This window comes from Chrysemys picta, chromosome 3, assembly GCF_011386835.1.
Source record: "Chrysemys picta bellii isolate R12L10 chromosome 3, ASM1138683v2, whole genome shotgun sequence".
NCBI lineage: Eukaryota > Metazoa > Chordata > Testudines > Emydidae > Chrysemys > Chrysemys picta.
Window position 1 is genome coordinate 106,835,819 of NC_088793.1, and position 17,698 is coordinate 106,853,516.

Here is a 17,698-nt window from a genome sequence, read left to right on the forward strand (position 1 = left end):
GTGAGCATTGTTTCTGCCCTGAATGGTTTATATATCAGAATAAGGCTAATAAATCTACATCACTAAATATACCTCTCCTGCCCATCACTGCAGTAGCTGAGTGTTTCACAAATAGTAATGAATTTATTCACACAACATTCCTGTGTGATAGGCTGTTCCCATTTTACACCTAGTGAGCTGAGACACAGAGACTAAGGACCTGTGATCCAAAGCTGAATGAAATCAATGGGAGTCTTTTTTTTTTTTTAATTCAGTTAACGTTTCAGACTTTAATGTTTGCATAGTGTGGGCAGAGTGCTGCACACTCTTAAGTCGCACTCAGTTCTTTAATGTTATTTTTAAAGAGCCTATGTGTGGTTAGAGATTAAGATGTAAGAAGATGAGTCAAGGGTAGTGTGTTAACAGAGTTTGTTTTAATTCAGAATTTCTGTGGGTCTGTTAAACTCTTCATGTTACTTTAACACAATGTTGTATGATACAATTAATTTTTATGTAGAGCTTACAGCTCATGAGAGAAAATACTATGATTTCTACATGGAAGATCGGGTGTGCTTCAGGATTATTAGTGTATTTTTATTGTGTTCTCTTTATTTTCATTACAGAGAGAGACACAGACAAGAATGAGAACTTGCTATTTAAGCACTGAGCCATTGACAGGTGTCAATCCACATAAAAGGAACCAACTCTTCCTCTCCCTTCCTTGTCCTCAGTCTGCAAAGTTTTAACAAGTATGTGGCCACTAGGAGCTAAAAGAAATGTGTGAAATGGATTTTAAAAAAATTAAGCAGTATTACAAGGTTTCATATTTGCAGGATCAGAATCAACTGTGTTTGTTTCTTTTGCTATATTTGGTCTGCATGGAAATCTCCATATTATTACTATGTTAGCAGGTAGCCGGTAGAGTAAAAGTAAAAAACCCAAACCAAAACAACAAGAAAAACAAATAGAAAACTAAAAAAAACCCACACACATGGTCAAAAATGTCCTTATTTAATTTTTAAGTAGTGTCTATAAAGTAACTTAGAAATTTCCTGATCTTTAATTAGCTAGTGTTTGAAAAGCACTTTGAAATTGAAAAATACTGGATTATTTATTTTGCCTAAGGTTGATTAATTATGGACAGCAAACCTTAGATTAGTACAGTGATAAATGTGACCAAATAGGCTGCACCTCCATGGTGTTACTATTAAAGCAAGGCCCATGTTCTCCTGCTGCATCTGGGACTGAGGTCATGAAGGGGGTGGAGGGAATGCCAGCCCCCTCTCCCCTCAACCATGGGGAAGGCTCACTGCAGAGAATCCATAGGATTCTGGCTCCACGGATGCTGGAAGAGACAGTGGGTCAGGGGAAGGGAGCTGGTCAGGCTCCTTGAGGGGAAAGCAATAGAAGTTAAAATGCCAGCTCCTCAGACACAGCTTAAGGGTGTTTGCTGCTGCTGAGGATCAGAGGAAGATGCAGAAGCAATTCTGAGCCACTTTTGTACTCTCTTTGGGGCTGCTTTAACTGAAGATGGCTGCCTATGGACCCAAGAGGCCATTATGGCAGCTGGGAAATCAGAAGGATGCATGGGTATCCCAGTCACTTTCTCATTTTCCCCAGAGATTACCTCTTTATCTTCATGACCTATCAGGGAAGTAAGTGCAGGAACTGCTACAGTGGCTCTCTGCCGTTTGCTGATCCCCTTAGACTTCCGATAGCTAGGTAAGTTGTCTTTGGGGCACATTTGCACTGGTAGAGAAGTAAAGAGAGACCCTAATGCAGTCCAGGATCTGGCCATGTGAACTTAGACTTCTTCATTCCTCTGTGCCATGAGTGTTCCAGGGCAGCTACTGTTCTTAAGGGGTTAATGGGGCTAAGCCCCACCAAAAATGCCCCACCTGTCAGCTGCACTGTAGGCTCTGTGTAGTGTGGGTGATGCATTGCAGGATTCAGGACCACCTGCTGTCTTTAATGGGCTTTTAGTGGGGCTGATGCCTATAGTAAAGAACAAATATTAGTCACCTGGATCAAACGTGGTAAGTACCTCGAGTAAACTGACAGTTAACTTAGTAAAGAAATCCAGTAAAGGCCATAGACTGTAGGCAGTGGAGGGAGGAAGAAAGGAGTAGGGAACAGAGTAGGGGCAGATTCTGTTCAGCCCCACAAACAGACCGCATAAGGCTCTCCGTAGCCATCACAGTCATCCTCTGCCTCTTCCTCCTCTCTTTAGTTCCAGTAAGCACCTGGGTGGGGAGAGGTTCTTGTCTGGGGAAAAGAAGAGGGGGCTTCTGAGCCTGGTGGTGGTGGTGGTGGGTGGCAGGTAGGAATGGGCGGGGTTCTGAGGCTGATGTGTATCCTGACAGTTGGGGTATGGCAAACCCAGGTTCAAGTCCATGCTCTTCTTCATTCAGAGTGATCTGGGATGAAAAACCTGCTCTGTCTCAGGCAGAGCAACTCTTGAACCTTGGTCCCCTACATCACAGGCCAGTACATGAACCACCCACTTGGTCGCTTTTCCCTCCCAAAAAACCCTCCCAAAGAAAGCTTTGTGGAAACAAATATGCTTTGACAGAACAGCACATTTTGGTGAAACATGATCAGCTCTACTGTATTGGCAGCGATGTGGTTGTCAGCATGGGGCATAGGGTGTGTGTGTGTGTTTCTGAGAAGGGGTAGAGGGTCGGGTTGGAGGGAAGTGAGGGGTCTTGGGGAGGCTCTGAGGGCAGGTAAGAATTGTGCTAGCAAGGGTAAGCACAAGGGTAATGGTAGGGTAATTGGCATTGGCGGTGACTTGGTGTTGTGCGTGTTTGAGGAGGCAGCAGGGTGAAAGTTAGGGCTGGTCCACACTAAGCCCCCAGTTCGAACTAAGATACGCAACTTCAGTATCTTAGTTTTAACTTAAAGGTACTTACCGTGGGTCCACACGCGGCAGGCAGGCTCCCCCGTCGACTCCGCCTACTCCTCTCGCGGAGCAGGATTACCGGCGTCGACGGCGAGCACTTCCGGGATCGATGGCTTGCCGCCGAACCAGCGGGTAAGTATAGACGTGCCCTTAGACTGGAGAGGGAGAGACAAGGAATAGGAAAGACCTTGCAGAATTGGATGAGTTACTGCCTGTACTTTGAGAAGAGAACTGCATAAAAATATGCAACTTTCCTGTTTTTGTGGACTGGAGGAAACTTCTGAGATCAAGTTAATTAAAGGCATGTAGTTAACTCCTTGCTTTTGATTAATCCTTCTCTTAAGAATGTGTGACTTGAGATCCTGAGGTGTAAACAAGATGCTGGAGACATACAACCTTGCTATACTATACGCACCCCTTCTATTAGCACAGTTTCTTTAATGCCAGCATTTTCCTTTATTTTAAAACAAGTTTCTTTCTTCCTTTTCTGAACCTTTGTGAGGCAGAATCAAGCAGTGCTGGAATGTATTCCTTTTAAAGGCATTATTTGTGCATCAGGAATTCTTTTGAAAATATGATTCATGATATCTGTAGTTCAAGGTTCTACAGAACTTCAAAACATAAGCCATTGCAAAGAATAAAATTTTGAAAAACAATATCATAGATCCCTGGAAAAGGAAACAAAGCTCTGCTTCATACCCCCTTACACACATGCATTCAGTGATTAATTATGTCTATGTGGAATAGTGCAATGGATAAACCAAAGGTTGTCAAGATAAGAATTTATTTTACTAGCATGTTTCTATGGGAGAAATAAGCTTGTCTTAAAACCCAATGGGAGACATTTTGAGTATGAAACATGAATTTTGAACCCAAATTTCATTAAGAATTAAGGAAATACATGCAAAATGTGTTCAAACTGAGCTCATGGAGATGAAGTTTGGTCTAAGGAAATTTGCAAGTTCACCAGGGAAACTTTGTAGTAAGTGTGATATTACACCTGTAGTTCATATGCACAGGGAAATATGTGTTTGAACCACTGGCTCTGAGGCTGCTTCAGGGAAAAGCTAATTATTTTTTCAAACCCATGTTTTAAAAAAATAATTGGTATCCTTTAAAGTGTTGAATATTTTGCTGTCAATTGTTTGGTTTGGTTTGTTGGACTGTGCTTTTTGGTTCCAAAATAAGATGTCCTAGTGCCTAAGTCACTTTTGAGAATGGGAATTTGGCTCCTAAATCATGCTGGTACTTTTGAAAACTTTCCTGGGGTCTGGATTTAAAACACCAAGGCTTAAGGAAATTTTGAATTGTACTTTTGGTTTTTCCTATGGTAGGGGTCCCTATCCTGCAATTGGCTATGCACAGGCAAAGCCCCGTACCCAAGTGGAATTGATTGCAGAATTGGGTCCTAGGTTTTGATTTTAAGCTAGTTCAAAACTTCAGTATGTAGCATCTTGGATTTTTATCTGGTCCTTTCTCTATTTTTCTTCTGAGTTGGTGTGAGTGAACAGCCCTGCTCTGAGGTCAGTTCTTGGGTTTTAGTCGTGATGTATAGCTTCCTACACTATTCCCCCCCCCCCCCCCCCCGCCAACTATCCATTACTAGCACTCTGTGGATAATGTGATGACAGCTGTTGCCAAAACTTGCCTGTTCATACTAAGTTTGTTTTCCTTGGTATGAAAATGAAGATACGAAACTCAGTAGAGAGATCATTCTGTGCTATGAGAGCTCAAGGTGACTGGAACTAAGTAATTATCCAAGGACAGACTATGATGTAGGCAGCATTTTCCAGATTCCAGAGGGAGGGACAGAGGAGAAGAGAAGGGTATGGGATAGCAGAGGGAGGTGGGGATTGTAAATTGGGGGATGGGAAGAGAGACAGAGCACTTCTTTTAAAGGAAAATGAGCAGCCAGCAGAGACTAGATGAGTCTCAACATGGGGTGAGGGTGGAGGGCCTAGCAATTGCTGAGACAGTCAATAGGCAGATTGTTCATCACACATTGCTAGGAGATTAACTGAGCAAACATTCAGACAATACTGCATAAAGACTTCATCCTGTGTGAGGGAAACAAAGAGACTGAATCATCACAATCCAGCCAAAGGCTTGATGATGGCCACACTTAATGAAATCTTTTTGGGTTTGAGAAAGAAAATATATCAAGGTTTCTTTTTCAAAGAGTGTATTATCTGTCCCCAGAAATATCACAAGTTCGAGAGTTTTTTATTTGTTTTGTTTTGTTGGTATCTTACATTGGTTGGTAAACTTTTCAAAAGCCAAATTGCAGTAACAATGCAATCCCTTTTTAATGTGATTCTGTTAAAATGTCCTTTTTCTGATTAGGAATGGAGCTTGACTCTTCTCTTCTCAAAAATGGGTAAATCCCCAGTATTATCACCTTTGTTTATAACTCTAGAGATGCTTAACTCGAGCAAAATACTTGACTTCCTGGATGCTATTATAATACAGTTTGATGTTATTTTTCCAGTATTTTAGGAAGTACTCAATCTCACAGTTTGTCAGTGCTTAACTCATTGCTAGCAGGGAAAATAAGTATGAAATTTTGGATTATATTAAATAATGGCCCAGCTTTCGTCCATGTCCCCTTTTAAAACAACAGAACAAATATTATTAAAGAAATTACTTACCATCTAGCGTTCAGGAGGCTGAGAGAGCCATGAGAAATATGCTGCAAGAATATTAAAAGAATATCTTGTCAGACAAATTTGATTGCATTTTTTAGATAGAAACACAAAATTAAATAGAGGGAACAATTTAGATACAAATGCCAAAACTGACCTGAAGAAGAGTTCTGTGTAAGCTTGAAAGCCTGTCTCTCTCAGAAGTTGGCCCACTGAAAGATTTTACTTCACTCACCTTGTCTCTCTAATATGCTGGGACCAACATGACTACAGCAATAGCACATACAAAATTGACAAGTGTCCACTAATTTTGGGTGCCCAACTTGAGACACCCATCTTGGCCTCATTTGCGAGAGGTGCTGAACACACTGACTTCAGATGGAGTTTTCAGTGTTCAGAGTTTCTGAAAATCAAACTCTGAAAATTAGTGTCTAAAACTACCCAAATTTTTGAAAAACTAGGCCATTGTCTCTCAGTAGCTTAGGACATTTAAAACTAGACTGGACTGTGTACTAGAAAATGTATGGCATTGGCTGGGAAATGGGCATTTAGGACAGTTTTCCATCTCTAATTCCATGATCCTAAGCGTAAGTACATCAGAACTAATTTAATCTTTGGGTTGTGGTGACATGAATAAACCATTTGAGGTTCACTGTCATGATTCTTAATGTCATAAAACCCCTTCTGATAGAATTAAAGCCTTATTGCATACAGTTGTGGTACATCATTCCTTGTGTTTATGTTCTACAGTCTAGACTAGGAACATTGGTATCCTCCAGGGCTGTCCACATAATCTTTTATTGTAAATGTGTTATTTGGATTTTAGAAAAATAAATATAAATATACAGCAGGTTTTAAAACCAAATGGCTTTCTAATATAATAACATAAAAATCCTTCAGAATGTTATAGGGAAAACCTGTTTGTTAGAGCTGCCTCAAGGCTGTTAACTGCTGTGGGTTTTTTGCTTAATTATTTGTATTTATTAATTTGCTTTTATCTTACTTGTGACAATCAGCTCCATCTCATTAATACCAGCAAAGACACAGAGGAAGGGAGAGAGTAAAAGAGAGAGATTTTTCGATTTAACATTGTAAAACTTTAGGCAGTGGGTTAGGAAACGGATCACATACAGTTCAGTAGCAGAACTGAAAGAAATTTTAATAACACCACCAGCACAAAATTATGGGCATCAATATCTGATAGTTTATATATTGAAATAACTTGTAAATATAATGGGAACTGTTATGTACATGAACATTTTTATGGGTCCAATTGATGTGTTGAGGGGAAAATAAAAAAAAAGGCAGAAAATTGTGGAGATACGTTACATACTTTATAATTGATTTTCCAATAAACTGTTAAATAGCTTCAGCTTCCAACATGCTGCAGCATTTCATAATTAACATAAATCTGCAAAAGATGCTCACAAATGTTTTTTAGTTAAATAGGCAGCTTTTAAATGCCTGGATTGGTTCTCTCAATATCTAGATCACCCCAATCATTATATGATCTTTGGAAAATAAAGTGCATACAGTTTGGATTGGTCTGCAAGGCAGGGGGCTTTCCGAAATCCAAGAAAATGATTCTCATTTAAAAGCTTTTAGTCCCTTGTAAAATATAATAGAATATATTTCAGACATAGGTGATGCTGGCTGCTCTTTATAGTTACTATCAGGATTTACTGTTCCTGAAGTTAAATATTGACTTTGGCTTCACTTTGGTCAATATTTATCTCTCAGATCAATACATTTTAATATTGACTTCAACTGAAGTCATCATTCTGCTCAGTATTACCTCTCAATGATTGATTCCAATATCGCTTCCCCTTCCCTTAATAGATCTCTTATTTTCATATATTCAGACCAGATAGTGTTGGAAGATCTTTTTGGATCAGTAGTCTAACTCTTTGCATAAAGCACTACCCTTCCCATAAATCTGTTTTTATCCTTTCCTTGATCACTTTTACAGACTGTACTATAAATACCTCCCCCTATGCAAACTGTTACCATGTCTGGTCTTAGTATCAAAATGTTGTTCTTAATGACTAAACAAAATATATCATTTTCAGAGAGCAGCAGAGCCTGTAGCATTTTTGGAATTTTACGTATCAGAAAGTAAATGCATCATTTTTCAATGTTAGCCCTTTACTCTTTAACTTTTAGTACCCAGTGTGAATAATTATTTTCCCTCTTCTATATTGCTGCCCTTTAGATATTTAGCACTATCTCATATAGCTTTTTAAAATCCTGATTTATTTAAAGTATTAAATGTCTTCAAATGGTCCTTGCAAATTTTACCTTCAAGATCTTCTATTATCTTGGTTTTCTCAGTACAGTTTATTTTAGAAAAGAATTTCACAACCAGTTTTACCCAAATGTGGTTTACCTAATGACACTGATATCATTTTTTTCTATTAGTAGGATCTATGAGGGCAATTGACTAAAGCTTCTTTACAAAATACAATTACAAGTAAAGTTCCTAGTGGCTCTGATGCATAGAAATTTGTTAATGCACAATTTTGTTGCCAATCTCCCCAGCTCCTCCTCCCAACCTTTAGAAAGATCTGTTCCTTTTACAAGTATAGTATTTACCGGTCTCAGTTACTTTATTAACTATGCTGTGGCACATAGAAATCTTCAAGCTTGTTCCATTAAAATACACTAGTTCTCTTTGGTTCTTTTACAATTTTTTTTTTTAAATCCAACCTTTCTTTTGTCCTTTTGGCTAAAATGCATGTTCTGATTATCTTCTATCTTCTGTGGCTTTCCTGAATCTCATCTGAGATGCTCAAAGATAGAACCGCCCATTGTGCTGTGCCCTTTGAGTGTGATGTGTTGTCTATCTATTTAGTCTATCCTTGGGGAAGGATCTTCCTTTCTGTATTGTGCAGCTCCAAGTACATTGTGTGTGATTAACTAATGAATAAATAATTTAGATGAGCTCTGCTAAATGTTTTCAACTCATAAAGATGAGCCATTTGAGTTATTGCCAAAGGCTTTAATCTTTACAGTCGTTTTTTAAAACTCTTGAAAATTTAAAAATGGGTGAATGAATATGGCTCAACGATCAAGAAAATATCCACTTCTGGGGTTGAGACCAATCATGGAAAATTTCATCTGAAAGGGAGAATTTTCAGAAAGATTAAGGATGTGAACGAATGGGGAACAGATGTCTCAATACACTTCTTAACTGTAGCCTTTGCTACCAGCAAAAGTTAAAATAAGGTTAACACTGACTAGTAGAATTATTAATAGGCGGAGCCCTCTACTGTTCTAGTGTTTTGGTGTGAGGTCTGTGTCCTACAAACTAAAATAAATCTCTTCCACTTCGACTGAGAATGTCATGGAAAAATTGCCAAAAGAGAAACAAAACCCCTCCTTCCCTCTTTATACAAACAGTCATTCTCTGTGTGATAAATTATCAAAAAGGATACAATCTTTTTTTCCTTCTATTTTTTTCAGTGTAGTTCAGAGAACTTAGATGAACACATTCCCTCTCTCTCTCTCTCTTTCTCTGAGAAACTGAGAGAAAATGGCTTCTGATGACCTTGCATGTTACTTGGGGTAGTTCAGCTAATTAGAGACACAGCCGAAATCCCATGTGACTTGCCCTATGATGAACTTTCCCAACTAATGCAGTTCAAACTCTATATGCATCAGCAAAAAGCATCTTTACAATGTTCACTGCCATCCAAAAGAAAAAGTTTATTTCCATCTTGACACACGTTTGTTACAGGAATGGATTTCCAGAAACTTTGTTTCAGGAGAACAGAGACTGAATTTTTCAGCCGAACCAAATGCCCGTCTTAAAGACTTGCAATTTCACTTTCTACCCTTAGGCAGAAATTGAATTTGACAAGAGCCTTCAAGGTGGGTAGCTGAGGAGCTGGCATTTTGATTTTTCCCAACAAAAATAGATTTAAAGAATTTGCAAAATTGAAATTTATCCACAGACATTTTGATTTTGTGATCAGGGTTTTTTCCATTGGAATGGAAAATTCCTGACCAGCTCTGCCCATTGCCTGTTTCTGAACCCAGGCTGAAGTCAAGTTCTAAAGCATCCTTGATTCAAGTTTAATGATTTGCACAATTTACTCCTTATTACTTGCAGTCATTAAGAATAGGGGTATTAACCTTAATTTCCTGGTCAAATTATAAATTTCCCACTGCATTAGCACCTGGATAGAGGATTTTTCTTTGCTTCCTGCCCTAACATGTTGTGTGGCATATATGTGCAATGTAAAAAGGCTCTAAAATTCTACCCTAGTAGTGTCTGCTTTTCCCTATATATTCTTTACCTACCCCACAGGGGCATCATGAATCTGAATTACTGTTGATAACATGCTTTGAAATCCTTGGATAAAAGACTTGGTAAAGAACACTTTATAGAATTATTGTTAATGCCAGTAAGAATATCTATATTATTAATAATGCTATTAATGCCCTGGTTGTGAATTTAAAAGGGAAATGAAGGTTCCGTGTAGTAAATAATGTGCTAGCTCGTTAGAGAAAACTCTGAGAAATAATGAACTGTTTTTCAGATTTAAGTCACACTTCCAAACAAGGCAATACAGAAATATTCCCTAAATGGTGGACTGGTGACTTATTTAACACGGAGGCCTGGCATGGCTAACTGCCTCTTAGATCTCTTAGAAGACAGCGCTGAAAAGGCTGTGCCATTGCACCACAAACAGCAACAAAACTGCTCTGCAGCTGAAACAGATGGTTGCGGATGGGGATGACAATACTAATGTGAACTGTGGATGCTTTCCTTCTGTATTGCAGCCCTTAGGGTGAAAATAAGAATGCCTTATTGCAAGTGGCCTTGTGTGCTGCCTCTTCCTTCTCCACAAACTTTGGCAAAACCATACTATCAATCACATGGAAGAGGATGATGAGATATTTGAGAAATTTCAGAAGAAATCCTGTCTCATCATTGCATGAACAAAGCTGATTTCCTTCCCCCCAACAGGAATGGTCAATGCATAGGAAGAAATTCTTCATCTTGTCTCCACTAGCTGGCTGATCAAATTTAACAGCTTTTTGGCATGTCTGACCTGCTTTGAAGCCCTACGTTCAAAGCCAAGAAAGACAGAGCAAATGTTATGATTCTTAAAAAGTCACAAAGGACTACAGGTTGAAGGGATTGATTTGAGATTAGAATAATTAAACAAGTTTTGCTTGAATAAACAACTACTGATGGGTTGGGAGTGCACACAAGTGTCTACAAGTGTTGAGAGGAGAGGACTGTAAACTTCACTGAAGGAAGTATTATTATTTTTGGTGATACAAGGGGATATATCTGGGGAAATTTGCTGGCATACTTACATCTTTATATCATTCTTATACCAGTTATATCTGTATAACTCCCTGTGTGGATGTTTTTATTTTGGAATAAGAGTGTCCACAAGAGGAGTTATACCGGTATAATTATAGTGGTAAATTTCCTTGTGTAGACAAGACCTAATGGAGTGAATAGGGTCCAATCTTGACCGAAGCATTTTTTTCTCTACTGTAATAACAAATAATATTTAACCTAATGGGGTTTTATTATTATTTAATCCATCCCACTGCTGCAGAACTGTTCAATACAGTTTAGTTTGTAAAACGTTATCCAGATAAGTCTCAATTAAAGGTCTCAATTAACAGTGATTCTATCATGCCCTTTGGAAAACTATTTCATAAACTGAGCCTTGTCTATACACACAAGTTGTACCCCTTTACCTATGTCAGTATAGTTAATGGGTGAGGGGGTTGACACTTTAGCTATACCAGAATAGTTAGTGGTACAGCTTTCTAATGCAGGCAAACCTCATGTGGTGCACAGGCCTTGGGCTGACCCTCTGCACCACAGTAGATTTCACCCTGAGTATGTAGTAAAGGGAGAGTGAGTTGGGGTAGAGACACTGGATGAACATGTATCTCTTCCTCTAGTCCTAAGTGTGTGTCATGATTATCATCTGGAAATAAGCAGAAAAGGGGCAGATGGAGCTAACTGACAGTTCTGTATTCCCTCCACATACATGAGAAAGTGATGAGATTCTACAGAGTGTGGCGAATGAATATTTGGGAGAGTGGTGTCCACCATCTTAAGAAATATCTAATACCATTGCCATTCCATTCCCTAGCCATTCTACTGGTGTGGAAAACATAGTTAAATGTGGATACCCTCAGTGAAAAATCCATCACTCCCATGCTCCTTCACTGTCAAGGATGTGACTGACTGAAAAGTGGTGTTGAATTTTCAAGATGAATAGAGAATGTTTTACCTAATGTGCTCTAGCTATGGCAATTTGTTACTTCCATTTTCAAACTGAAACCTGTGGGATCCCCCAGCATCTTGAGGAAACGTTCTCAAATGTAGGAAGCAAACTGACAGGTGCAAAGAACTGTTGTGATATAGGCAATGTTAATTTTCAGACAGACAAATTTCAGTATCAGTTTTATAAAGATTCACTGAGAGAAGCTTTCATCACTGCTACCAAAGATGGATGAAAATATACACTAACACACAAATACAAGGTGAAGAATTTTTTTAATGCATCTGACAACTGGATACCCAAATTAGATTGTCCAAGAGGTCTTTTGTAGTTCTTTGTTGTTCTACATGTATTTTTTTGTTGTTTCTATTACTGTATTGACTTTGCAAACCTGACTCTTCTGTTTATACACTCACTAGTTATTTTGTTCATTTATTTAAAATGCTACATGATCTCCTTTGTTTGCAGTGTTTGCTGTATTGGTCCCAGGATATTAGAGAGACAAGATGGGGGAGGTAATATCTTTTACTGGACCAACTTCTGTTGGTGAGAGAGACAAGCTTTAGAGCTGTAGTTTGTCTCCCGTAAGCTTGTCTCTTTCACCAGCAGAAGTTGGTCCAACAGAAGATATTACCTCACCCACTTTGTCTCACATGCTCACTTTGTCTTTTTGTGCATACAAAATGTAAAAGCAACTCTACTGCTTTTGTTCAAACAATTGGTGTTCCTTTTATTTTTTTTAAATCTTCCCATTTTAATTTAGGTATGCAACAAAAGTGAGTTAATTTAGGTATGCAACAAAAGTGAGTTTTGCCCAGTTAAACCCTGCCAGGCCCCTGAATTAAATACCAACTTGCCATCTTTAAACTGGGGGTATGAGATAGCACAACCTTTTCTACTTCTTGGCTTTTCCTTTCTGTTTGATGCTACCTTTTCTTTCATTTGTAGATCCTTCTCTCTTTTTCCCCTCCCGTCCTGGGGACTTATTTCCTTCAAAATTACCTGTCTTATTGTCCTACTCTTCCCTTCAACCATTGCTGCTCAATTGCTGGTCCAATAATCAATAGAATATATCTGCAATGTTCTCCTTTTCCTGAGTCATCATTCATTTTGTCAATCAGGTTGGCTTTTAGAGAAGCTGAGGCCTTGTCTTGACATAGGATTACCGACATAAATTGCTAGTGTAGACCACGCCCTAGACTTGTAGAACATATTAGTTAGGCTATGTTTACGCTACTAGTCCTGCAGTGGTACAGCTGCAGCACTGGAGTTATACCACTATAGCACTTGTAGTGTAGATACTTGCTGCAGTGATTTTTCCATAGTAAATCCAGTAGATTTCTGTAGTAAATCCATCCCATCAGGAGTTGGTAGCTATGTCAACAGAAGAATTCTTCCATCAACCTAGTAGAGTCTATATAGTGGCTTAGATTGGCTTAACTATGTCTCTCAGGAATGTGAATTTTTCACACCCCAGAGCAATGTAGCTAGGTTGACTGAAGGTTTAGGTGTAGATGAGGCCTTTAGATTGTGTTATTTAATGTGTTCTAGCAACATAACTTTTTAAACACTGCTGTAGACAAAGCTTGAGTTAATATCTGTCACTCAAACTCTGTTCCCTCCAAGCCAGCCTTAAAATGTCAGCATGAGCATTTTGACCACTACTAGAACCTCAAAATATTTTTTTTCTTCTGGAAAATATTGAAATCACAATCTTCAAGAGGGGTTAAAATTTTCTGGAATGCTTTCTTAATTTAGGCTTTAAAATCCCTAAAAAAATGAATGTGTAAGAAACATTGTGGAAATTATCTTTCCTATAGTATAACATTACAGTTGTACAATATTTAAAAGATTTTAAATTATTGCTGTCTAAAATTGCTGCTAATGGATTTTGCTCTGGGGTAGAAATTGTCATGCTCAGTCTCCTGCCCTGATTACTAATTATTGTTGTCCTTGTCTCAGAGAAACTCAGTTCTAAGACCAGGCAGCTATATTTAGTTATAATGCTCCAAGAAAATTCAACACCAATCATGTTTAAAAATAGATGTTCAGCAGCATATAAATAAAACTTCTTTACAGAAGAACACCTACTGCATTATTACTCTTTGTGATCTCCAAATTAGATTTTATTCCTGGATTCTTTCCTTTTTCTTTTTAAATAAATGTAGTCCTTGGTATTGAAGTTCTCTGCTTATGCCCAGAACAGGTAGCGTTGGAATGAGCAATACATGCTTCCCCCACATGTGAACCAAGAGGAAGTGTTTATAAGGCTCTGTTTACACTATAACTATAATCAAGTCATGGAACCCAATTACAAACATGGTTGTCCCCTGACCTGATTAAAACGCAATTTAAAGCTGAAAGACACAGGGGAGCTGTAACAATTTTTATAGTAGGGGTGCTAGTGGTGGGAACCATGGATTTGGCGTTTGTTATTACTACTTCATACAGGGGGTATGACAGCACCCCCAGAGCTCCTAGATGCAGCACCACTATGTAGACATAGCCTAAGAGTATTCCTTACAATGGAATAAAACTTCGGACAATCAAAGGTTTAGGATTGGTTGAGAGGACATGGTCAGATCCCATTTAACTACACTTTCATTTGTGTTGTAATCAGGTCAGGGTCACATTGTAACGTGGTTCCCTGCATCTAACACAGTGTAGGTGTGACCTGTGAGTTGGGTTAGCTCAGTTCAATCTTCAGGCCCATTCACTCTATGGCCTAATGAGTCTGCTGATGTTAGTACCAATTAGTGACACTATAGTGGAGGGAGTTATGAGGTGGACAACTGGAATGAGCCCACCAACTCACCAAACTGCTATCAAAATCCCAGGTGGAATTGTACTTGGGGCAGCTAGTGTAATCACCCATACAGCCATGACTACACTCTTATTTTTTAGTGTGTTAACTCAGCCAAAGCTAGCGCAGAGCAACAAAAGCATTTGGAAAAAGGGTGGTCATCTTATTTGTGCACATATATTCCAGAACAGCCTTTGGAGTTGATCCTGCTGAAATGTATCTTAAAAGGGCTTTCAGTTCATCACCTAAATCACTTGCATCAATATCCCGTCATGTGTCAACATTGTCTCTAGTGCCCTGCATTGCTGGGTAGGTCTTCGGGTATAGTGAGGAGTTTTGGAATATCATACAACATCCCAAATATACTGCTGTGTTCCTTGAGTTGCATGAAACGTTCTTCAACTGACTCTATTGTACAACCTAGCACCTGGTTAAAGAATTCAACTTTGAATTGTTGTTTGGGGTCTCTTATGGGATTATCCTGTGCCTCTTAATCAAAATGTCTTCTTCTTAGGTGACTCTTGTATTTTTGAATGGGTGGGAAAATAACTTCAGAGTGAAGTTCCTCTGCCAACTTCTGTGCACTCTTCAGAATGTTTTGAAATCCCTCATCTGATCGGTAAGACTGTAGGTTCTGTCTTTGCTTTGCTAGTTGTTCCATTGCTCCAGATATATCAAGGTCAACACCTTGAAGTCTCTTGCTTATAACATTTATTTCAAACAGTATGTCATGCCACAACACTAAGCCATACAGAAATGTGAAGTTATGTATGTTTCTGGTGATTCCATTTCCCTCTACCACTGTTCTCCCACAAACAGTTCCTGTCATAGCATTATCCTCCATAATGGCAACTATGGCATCATCTATCTTCCCAATTTGGTGTTGGATAGGCTTTGTCACCTCCACTCGACTTTCCCATCATGTGGCACTCAGTGGTTTCAGTGTCAGAGAGGATGTTCCCAGATGTTGCTTCAAAATTTGCCATTGATGAGTTGATGCAGAGAAAAATACATAGCTGCTTTGAATTACGTTAAAAAATTCAGCAGCCTCACTAGAAGCTGAAGCTGCATCACTGACCACCAAGTTCAATGAATGGGAACTGCATGGAACAAAAAAAGCTTGAGGGTTTAACTCTCGGATCCGTGTCTGCACTCCTCTGTTCTTTCCTCTCATGTTGGCACCAATATCGTAGCCCTGACCTCTCATGTCAGCTATCGCAATTCCTGTATCTTCCAGCTTTTTAAGAAGCACATTTGTCATACCAGCTCCTGTAGTATCATCAATATCGATAAATTCTAGAAAATGCTCTCTGACAGTCACCATTGCAGGGATATTTTCACTAGGTTCTGTTGTTGTTAAAAAATGCACCATTAAAGTCATTTGTTCCATATGGCTGATGTCAAGTGTGAGTCCAGAATAATAGAGTAATATCTTGCTGACTTCAGATCTGCCACAATCTTCTGTTTGATTTTTGTTGCCGGGAACTGAATGATCTTATTTTGAATTGTTTTTCCAAGGTAGTGGCTTGTGTACATTTTTTGAGTGGTGACTCTCCTTAGATGCTCCTGGAGTACAGAATCAAACTCAGCCATCAGGACCACAATTTTAAGGAAGTTTCCATTGTTTGGCACATACATCTGATCTGAAGTGCCACGCAGTGCTAGGTTTTGGGTAGCAAGCATTCTCACAATGGCAATGAGCCTTTTCAGAACATTTTGCCAGTAAAGAGACTCTGATGCAATCTACTCTTGATGCTGATCATCTATGGTGGCCTTTAACCTTAGTCTCATCTCAAGCTCTTTCCACCTATGGAATGTTCTCTGGTGATTTGTTGCCTTCTCATGGCATGCCAGATTTCTAGCCAGATTTTTCAAGTCCTTTGTTCCTGTAGAACCCAATGTGGCTGGAACATTAGACTGGAAGAGTTTGCAACAAAAACAGTATGCAGCATTCTGGGTTTTTTCTTACATAAGCCAGGCCTCTCCACTTTGTCACCATTGGGGATTTCACGCAAGTAATGTGATGGAAGGAAACTTCTATTTTCATTGTCTTTGGGGAACATGAAGTTTTTTACTTGCTGTGGCCCAGGCAGAACAAGGAAGTCTCTCAGGCTACTGCTCAGTGGGTCCATAGTCCTGGATCATCTAGACTTAAGGAACTAAACTCAGCAGCAGCTGTTTCTTGCGTCTCCACCACACTCTTCTCTGATCTACACTTTTCTTCAGGAACATACATGGTTACATCCATTTGAGATGGAGATATGGATGCTGCAGTAGCTGACAGGTCACCTGCACTCTGACTAACTGGAAGATCAGTCATCTCCTCACCACTCACATCCTCACTGGTGCCGGAAGGCTCACTGTGAATATTTGTGTCTATGTATCTCAGGAGAGCTCCTTCCTGCTTAGATAGAAAAGCTTCCTTTGCTTTCTTTCTTTTCTGAATGCTGCCACAGAGGGGCATTTTCTTCTTTCACTCATGACTGCTGTTCTGTGCCAGCTATAGTGACTCTCCAACACTCAATTGAAGGGGACAAATAAGCAGACTGGTAGCAGGGCCTGAGTGAGGGAAGATATCAGCGTCTTAAAGGCCTAACTGGCTCCTACTACTTCAGTTGACTGCCTGTTCCCCTCAAGTGGGTTCAGGGAAGCAGCAGGAAACAGGAAGCTCCCTGAGAAGCTGCTGTTAATCAGGCCAGGCTCCTGGGGGTGCTAGAAAAGTACATAAGAGGCTTTTTTGTTATTCCCTCTCACCTTTTCTTTTGCCTGCCTGTTATGTCTCTTGTGCCCTCCTTCATCCAGCACAGCACTCCACCATCGCTGTGCATCTAGAGAAGAGAAAATACATATGCACCAGAACCAGACACAATTTTCTACACTCTGGGTCCTAGTGGCAACCGCCCCCCCCAGTCTGGCACCTGAGGTGGCTGCCTCAGTTCACCTCATGGTAAGACCAGCCCTGGTTTCACATGTGGACAAGCCCCCAGTCCAGTAGTGGCCTCTGATCATGCCTTCTGTATTGGGCCCCACCTATGAGTTAGGTGGCCATAGGCCTGTCTTCCCTTGGCTTGTGGCCCCCTCTGGGGCTCAGGTATGAGATAGGTATGTGGAA

The 17,698-nt window shown here is 39.6% G+C and overlaps 1 long non-coding RNA gene across 3 annotated transcripts in view; it reads left to right on the top strand.

Moving 5' to 3' along the window:
• The window catches only part of LOC103307054 (uncharacterized), a 388,418-nt gene that overhangs the window by 219,854 nt on the left and 150,866 nt on the right, over positions 1-17,698 (top strand). For all 3 annotated transcript variants that reach the window (XR_010600106.1, XR_010600105.1, XR_006173970.2), the window contains one exon: positions 603-728. This is a non-coding gene — a long non-coding RNA (uncharacterized LOC103307054). The remainder of the gene's footprint in view (positions 1-602; positions 729-17,698) is intronic.